Source organism: Sorex araneus, chromosome 3, assembly GCF_027595985.1.
Source record: "Sorex araneus isolate mSorAra2 chromosome 3, mSorAra2.pri, whole genome shotgun sequence".
NCBI classification, from domain to species: Eukaryota; Metazoa; Chordata; class Mammalia; order Eulipotyphla; family Soricidae; genus Sorex; species Sorex araneus.
In genome coordinates, this window is record NC_073304.1 from 204,214 (window position 1) to 212,635 (window position 8,422).

Genomic DNA, 8,422 nt, shown 5'->3' on the forward strand with positions numbered 1-8,422 from the left:
ATGGTGAAGGGAGGACGGAGAAGAGGAGGGGGGAGAGGAGGAGGAGGAGGAGGAGGAGAAAGGGGAAGAGAAGGAGGGGAAGAAAGAGGAGGGGGGAGAGGCAGAAGGGGAGGGGAAGGGGGAGAGGAGGGGGAGGAGGAGGGGGAGAGGAGGAAGAGGAGAGGGAGGAGGGAGTGGGTGGAGGAAGGCGAGTTCCCAGGGCTAGACCGGGTCGGGTGCTGCTGCTATTGGGGCATCGTCCTGCCGCGCCTGGCCTTAGGGGGAGCGTCTGGCCGGTGCGACCTTTTAAGGGGGGCCTAGGCCCCTCGTGGCGGTGCTCGGCTCACAGTGGAGTGAGGCCGGTGCTTCCCCAGCCGGGTCTGTCCAGGTGCCAGGGCCAGGGAAGGGGCTTGAGAGGGGCGGCCATGCGCTTCACACACCTGGACAGCGCTGAGGTCCCCAAGGGAGGCCATGGCCCTGGGGAGATGGGGGCGGGGGCTGAGGCCCCTCCCGGGCTGCTCAGAGCCCCCAGACAGTCGCTGTGCCCTGCTGCGGCCACAGCCCCACAGAGGCCGGGAGTGAGGCCAGCTCGGGAGATGCACCAGCCCTGTGGCCAGACGGAGTGTCCAGGAGGCCCCTGAGCGGCCCCCCGGCAGTGCTGTGGGCCGTGAGAGTCTCAGGTGTCACCGAGCATGAGCCCTGGATCCGGGGGGTCCCTCCTGCCCACGGACAGTGTGTGAGGCCCCGACACAGGCCAGGGAAAGCGTCCTGTCAGAACAGAAGGGGTACGTGTGCACTCGTGTGGCTGTGTGTGTGAGTGCATGTTCATGTGCGCATGTGCATGCGTGGGTGCATGTGAGTAGCTGAGTGTGTGTGTGTGTGTGTGTGTGGGGGTCAGGCTGAGACTTCAGAGAGAACCGTTTCTAGCCCTCCTTGAGACCCTCGGCAAGCCGAGGCCCCGCCCAGAGCTGGGCTTGCTTGGTGTAGCCCTGTGGGAGTGAGAGACCAACACTGACCAACAGGCCTGGGGACCCCTGGTACCACCCCGGACTCCTCAGGGGGTAAGGGCAGTCCCGGCCCAGCGCACAGCCCCACACGGAGAAACATCACTGTCACAAACTGCCCCGCAGACAAGACACGGGGTGTGGCGGCTGGAGCATCAGCAGGCGTCCGCAGGGCACGGGGCCCAAAGGGAAGGGACAGACGAAAGCAGGCATGGACGCAAGCAGAGAAGGCGGGAAAGCGGGTCCTCAGCACTCGCCCTCCTCACCGCAGGAGACCGGCCTGTGGCGCGCAGGGGCTCAGTCAGTGTCTGAATGAAAGGGGCCTTGCCAGTGACCAGCATCCCTGCCGTCAGGGACCCGTGCAAGCATCCGGCTAAGTGCATGTCCGAGGATAGCCCGCCCCTCCCACGCGTGCTGTGTGCGAGCTTGGAGAGAAGCAGGTGCCCCTCTTCCCGGGAACGCTCTGAGGGTGTAGCCCAGACAACGCAGCTGGCCGTGTGTGTGTGTGTGTGTGTGTGTGTGTGTGTGTGTGTGTGTGTGTGTGTGCATGGTGGGGGGTGCTGCCGATGCTTCTCCCAGGTAAGGGAGAGGATTTTTCTTTCTAGGGTCTAATCCTACTTTAATTTTATTTAGTTTTGGGCTTTGAGCCATGCCCGACAGTGCTCAGGGGTCACTCCTGGCAGTCTGGGGGGACCGTAAGGGATGCCAGAAATAGAATCTGGGCCCGTCGCGTGCAAGGCAAGTGCTCTCTCCGCAGAACTCTGGCTCTGGCCCACTGACCGTGCTTCAGTAGTTACTGGGCAGTGTCCTTTCCCTTCAGCCTTGGACAGCTCCGAGACGCTCCACACCCAGCCAGAGCTATGAGTGCTCTCTCCCTCACACGCCAGCAGCAGCGGCGGGAGACAGCTTCACCCACAAACAGGACGACTGAAATCTTAACTCCACCCCCACCTGGCGGCGCTCAGGGCTCTGAGCATAGGGATCTCTCCCGGTGGGCTCGGAGGATCAGGTGGGGGTATTGGGGGTCAAACCTGACCCCAGAGGGGCCATGTGCAGGCAAGCACCCTACCTTCTGCACCGTTGCTCTGACCCGGGGCTGAATTCTTTATGTGGGGAATGTTGGGCACTGGTGATGAGCTTTTAGGAAATATTAAAACAAAGAAGAAATCAGGCCAGAGCAGTAGTCCAGCGACTAATCTGCATTTGACCCCTGGCACCCCATGTGGCTCCTCAAGCCCCACCAGGAGTGAGCCCTGAGCAACAAACCCAGGAAGAAATGCCGGCCAGCAGCCCTGACCTGTCCCAGAGCAGGACGAGCTCTTGGGAGATGGAGAGACTGAGGCACCGCCCAGAGAAGGGTAGTGGGCCCCTCAGAAAAGGAAGATCGTGGTAAGAGCAGGTAAAGACCCGAGAGTGCGGCTTTCCCCTGGATGGCACAGAGAGCCCCCCGTAAAGCTAGCCTGCGCCCGGGACGGCCGTGGGGCGCCCCCTCCGCTCTCTCCCCTGGGGAACCCCTGCTGGCTTGTCTTAGCATTTATTTATTTTCTTTTCTGGCCACAGCTGGCAGTGCTCAGAGCTTACCCCTGGCTCTGCACTCAGGAATCACTCCTAGCGGTGCTTGAGGACCGTGTGAGATGCCGGGGGTGGAGCCCAGGTTGGCACCCTGCGTCCTCCCTGCTGGACTACTAGCGGAGAGGGTGCAAGGCAAGCACCCCACTTGCTGTGCCCTCGCTCAGATGCAAGTCTCTCCACCCATTTTCTCTCCCTCCCCCCACAACAAAGATTTACTGAAAAAAAAAAAACAAAAAAAAACCCTGCCAGCTTGGGGGCCAGAGCGCGCTCCGAGGGCGGGAAGTCACGCTTCAGAAGCAGGCGGGGTCTGAGCGGTGGGCCGCAGGGCCCCAGTCCTGCAGACCCCAGTCACTCTGGATGTGGCCCAAAGACCAAAATCAGACTTGCCAGATTCATATGTAAGTTTTATTTCAGCTTTAAAGGAAAATTTTTGTCTCAGGAGCCAGGGAAGAGCCAGTAGGCTGACCCACCAGCTTTGCACCACGGATTCCCTGAGCACTGCCGGGAGCAAGGCCTGAGCACCACCAGGTGTGGCCCCAAACAAACACATGAGCAAACATAACTTGTAGCTTCTGGAGCTTGAGAAGTAGTACAGGGGCAGGGCACTTGCCTTGCTCAAGGCTGACCCAAGTTCGATCCCCAGTACCCCATATAGTTCATATAGTTCCCCAAGTACTATCAGGAGTAATTCCTGGGGCTGGAGCTATAGCACAGTGGGTAGGGCGTTTGCCTTGCACGTGGCCGACCCGGGTTCAAATACCAGTATCCCATATGGTCCCCTGAGCACCGCCAGGAGTAATTCCTGAGTGCAGAGCTAGGAGTAACCCCTGTGCATCGCCAGGTGTGACCCAAAAACCAAAAAAAAAAAAAAAAAAAAGTAATTCCTGAGTGCAGAGCCAGGAGTAACCTCTGAGCATCACTGGGTGTGACCCAAAAGAAAAATAATAATAATCTCTAGTGTCTTCATTTCCAGCTTTCAAAAGATATGGAAATTCCTTCCAAATTAATCTTTCTGAGGCCAGAATAAAATATCAAAGCACAATCAAAACATTGTAGCCACAGGACACTCCTTGCTATGACTATAGTAAAAGTGCTAAAGAAAATAAAAATATTATGTACGGAAAATAGAAATAAAAGAACGCTGATGAAGTAGGAAAGTCTGAATATTCCCCGCAAAGAAACACTCATGGGCACATCCTGAACCACCAGTGGGGACTCAAGCTGGTGCTCCTGACCTTGACCCGGGGCAGCAGAAACACCTGGTGGCAGGTGGGGACAGGCCTTGGTGAAGGCACGAGCATGCAGCTAGTCACAGCCGCGAGCACACAGCAGTCAGGCAGATGTGCTGTCGCCATGCAGAGCTGTGGGGGAAAAGGCCCAAGAGCCGAGCCTGCGCCCAGCAGAGAAGGGGAGGGATCCGAGTATCCTGCCAGGCAGGGATTGAGCACACCGCAGGGTGGGGGTCCAAGTACACAGCAGGGCAGAGATCCAAGTCGACTACCCAGCGGGGTTGGGATCCAAGTACCCAGCTGGGTAGGGACCCGAGTACACAGCAAGGGTGCAGCATCAGACTAATTCAGGTCATCAAATATGGAGAGAGGAAATAGATTGTATAAGAGACATTGACTCTGAGGCCGAGAGAGTACATGGTGGGGAGGATACTGGCCTTGTTCAGGGCTGACCCGGGTTACATCCTGGCACTCAATGTGTTGTCCTGGGCACTGCCAGGAGTAATTCCTGAGTGGTTCAGAAAATGGGGGGTCGAGGGCTAGAGTGACAGTATAGCAGGCAGGGCGTTTGCCTTGCATGAAATCAACTGGGTTCGATCCCCAGCATCCCTTATGGTCCCCTAAGCACCTCCAGGACTAATTTCTGAGTGCAGAGCCAGGAGTAAGCCCCCAAAACAAAACTAAACAAAACCAACAAACTTTCTCAAAGACCAAGAGTAGGGCCTGGAGATAGCAGTGCATGGAGCACCCGTTTTCTATGTGTGAGGTCCTCGATTCGATCCCAGGCACTGGAAAGAAAGCAGTCTACGAACACAGAGCCCTGGACCAGCACGACTCCTGGCAAGAAGAGAGGAGGAGGGGTTGGAGCGATAGCACAGCGGGGAGGGTCCCCTGAGCACCACCAGGAGTAATTCCTGAGTGCAAAGCCAGGAGTAACCCCTGAGCATCGCCGGGTGTGACCCCAAAAAAGAAAAAAAAGTAGAGTAAGAGTGCAGGCATCAGAGCGAAAAGTTGTGCTGCCTCTTGGCAGAAACCTGGGACCACGGGACAGATACGAAAATCAATAAGACAATTCTGCCGGGAGGCTGAGTCTGAGCCAACTATAGAAAAGCCAATAGTCTTCCTCTCCGTGGGCTAAAGAGCACTTAGAAAAGGAAATAGAACGTCTTTGCAGTTGCTTTCCACGCCAAAGTGCTGGGTCTGGGGGGCTTACTGAGCTGTTTTTAAAGCGAGTCTTTCACGAGGAAAACCATCCCAGTTCCGAAAGGGCGTGCTGCCAACTCTCCTCGACTAATGGATCCAAGAACCGTGACATTCCCCGCAAAGAAACGCTCACGGGCACATCCTGAACCACCAGTGGGGACTCAAGCTAGTGCTCCTGACCTTGACCTGGGACAGCAGAAACACCTGGTGGCAGGTGGGGACAGGCCTTGGTGAAGGCACGAGCATGCAGCTAGGCGAGCACACGGCAGTCAGGCAGATGTGCTGTCACCACGCAGAGCTGTGGGGGAAAAGGCCCAAGAGCCGAGCCTGCGCCCAGCAGAGAAGGGGAGGGATCCGAGTATCCTTCCAGGGAGGGATTGAGCACACCGCAGGGTGGGGGTCCAAGTACACAGCAGGGTAGGGATCGAGTACACCGCAGGGTGGGGGTCCAAGTACACAACAGGGTAGGAATCTAGTACACAGCAAGGTGGAGATCTAAGTACCAAGCAGAGTAGGGATCCAAGTATGAAGCCGGGTAGGGATCCGAGTACCCACCAGGGTAGGGATTTGAGTACATAGCTGGGTAGGGATCTGAGTACACAGTAGGGTAGGGATCTGAATACAGAGCAGGGTAGGGATCCGTGTACACAGCCAGGTAGGGATTCAAGTACAGAGTAGGGTAGGGATCTGAGTACTCAGCAAGGTAGGGATCCGAGTACCCAGCAGGGTAGGGATCTGAGTACACAGCCGGGTAGGGATCCGAGTACCCAGCAGGGTAGGGATCTAGTACACAGCAAGGTGGAGATCTAAGTACCAAGCAGAGTAGGGATCCAAGTATGAAGCCGGGTAGGGATCCGAGTACACAGCAGGGTAGGGATCTGAGTACACAGCCGGGTAGGGATCCGAGTACACAGCAGGGTAGGGATCTGAGTACACATCCAGGTAGGGATCCGAGTACAGCAGGGTAGGGATCTGAGTACACAGCCAGGTAGGGATCCGAGTACACAGCAGGGTAGGGATCTGAGTACACAGCCAGGTAGGGATCCGAGTACAGCAGGGTAGGGATCTGAGTACATAGCCGGGTAGGTATCCGAATACCTGTCTGGGTAGGGATCCGAGTACCCAGCCAGGTAGGGATCTGAGTACCCAGCAGGGATTCATGACCCCAGTTTGGCTTGGGGGGCATGAGGGAGGCTACTGCATCCTCCCTGGCCAGCACTGCTGGGCCTATTTCCTGCTGGAGCATGGAGTGGCTTTGAAGAAACCGTGAGCTCCAGGGTGTCGGCAGATGGGCCCGCGGCTCTGCTGAGGCCTGAAGGTCTCCCTCAGCCAAGTGCAGACGTGGGGTGTACCTACCCTGGGGCCTCCACTCCGGCCCCGATATTCAGAGACTATTACAAGGGTTGGGACTAAAGAGGAAACCTAAGGTAAATTGCAAATACTTAGGATTTTATAATACAAAACCTCATAATTAAAAATTGTGGCACATCTTTCCTAGAGCATCAGAGACCCTTGCACCCTCTGTCTCAAGACAAAGAAAAAAAGCAAATGAGTCAAGGGCCTGTGAACGCAGCACAGAATACAAAAGGGGAGGGTGGTCTCAGAGTAAGCAGGCCCAGGACCCGTCCAGGCACCCCCAAAGGGCACAAAACATCGAAAGCCAGCGAGACAAAAACCAAACGTGAAAATAATGAACAAAATCAAAGCTGCCTCTCAAAAGCATTTCCAGACTCGGAAGGGATGAAGAGAAAAACAGAAAAGAAGGGAGGGGACCCACTCGCGGGCACGGTGGGGTCTGAGGCTCAGGTTAACGTCTATGTTAGTGAGTCTGGAGACAGAATGCAGAGTCACAGGCTGTCAAAGCTCTGACAAGCCCCAGGGAGCGCAAAGGGTGTGTCACATGTCATGCATGTTGAGGCTCTGACTTTGCCTGGGCACCCCCACCCGCCCTGAGAATTCCGGGCTGCCCAGGGCTGACTGTCACCCGCACCAGCCACCAAGGGTCTGCCACCAGGTCTTGGCACAGCCGGCTGGGGCCCCACGGCTCCTGATGCACAGTGTTTCAAATAAAACAGAAACCAAAACTGGGGCCAAAACACAGAAGACAATAGAGCATTTAAAGTTCCACAGTAGTAACCAATCCCCTCCCCCAACAGACACGTGTGGACATACATATGTGTGCACACACAGATACACCCTCGTGCACACACACATGCTTAGACACTTCCCACAGCCCGTCACTGGTCAGAAGCCTGAGCTGCGGGAAACTAATAATTTGCGTGATGGAGAAGTTGCAATAAGGGCAACAGGGGAAGTGTCGAACCCATTTCCTAGCCTTAGTCCAGCGACGAGAATCCAGGCGGGCTCTGAGGCAGTTTTATTGGTGAGCACTTGGGGGATGTTTGACACCGAGTGGCTCTCCGGGCCACTCCTGTCTCTGTGCTCAGGAGTCCCCAGACAATGACCTAAGGCTCTGCAGTCTCAGCCCTGCCCCCAGCCCTGTACTCCCAGCCCTGCAGTCTGAGCCCTGCAGTCTCACCCCTGCGCTCTCAGCCCTGCAGTCTCAGCCCTGCAGTCTCAACCCTGCATTCCCAACGCTGTGCTCTCAGCCAGCAGTCTCAGCTCTGCAGTCTCAGCCCTGCGCTCTCAGCCCTGCGCTCTCAGCCCTGCAATCTCAGCCCTGTGCTCTCAGCCCTGTGCTCTCAGCCCTGCGCTCTCAGCCCTGTGCTCTTAACCCTGCGTCTCGGTCCTGCGCCCCCAGCCCTGTGTCTCACCCCTGCGCTCTCAGCCCTGTGCTCTCACCCCTGCGCTCTCACCCCTGCGCTCTCACCCCTGCGCTCTCAGCCCTGCGCTCTCAGCCCTGCAGTCTCGGCCCTGCACTCTCAGCCCTGTGCTCTCACCCCTGTGCTCCCAGCCCTGTGTCTCACCCCTGTGCTCTCAGCCCTGCAGTCTCGGCCCTGCGCTCTCAGCCCTGTGCTCTCAGCCCTGCGCTCTCAGCCCTGTGCTCCCAGCCCTGCAGTCTCAGCTCTGCAGTCTTGGCCCTGCACTCAGCCCTGCGCTCTCGCCCTGTGCTCTCAGCCCTGCAGTCTCACGGCTCTGCTCACTGCATTCTGGAAGGCCAGGCAGTGCAGGAAAAGAAAGCCAGTGCTCCGTGCACAGAGGCCAGTGCCAGCACAGTCCGCTGGTTGCCCAGTTAACAACCAGCAGTCGCCTCTCGAGTCACTAGTGAATACATGAAATGATACTCCTGTGGCCACCCGAGTATTCGTGTGTGTGACCAGAAGGTCCCGAGTGTGTGATGCTGGGCGACCCAGCGCCTCACCCGTGCCAGGCGCATGCTCCCGCAGCCGCCTCCGCCCCAGGCTGCCTTTGGGGAAGTGCAGCTCTGGACCTTCAGGAACTCGTCCTGTCCCGAGTCCTGTTTGGGGGAAACTG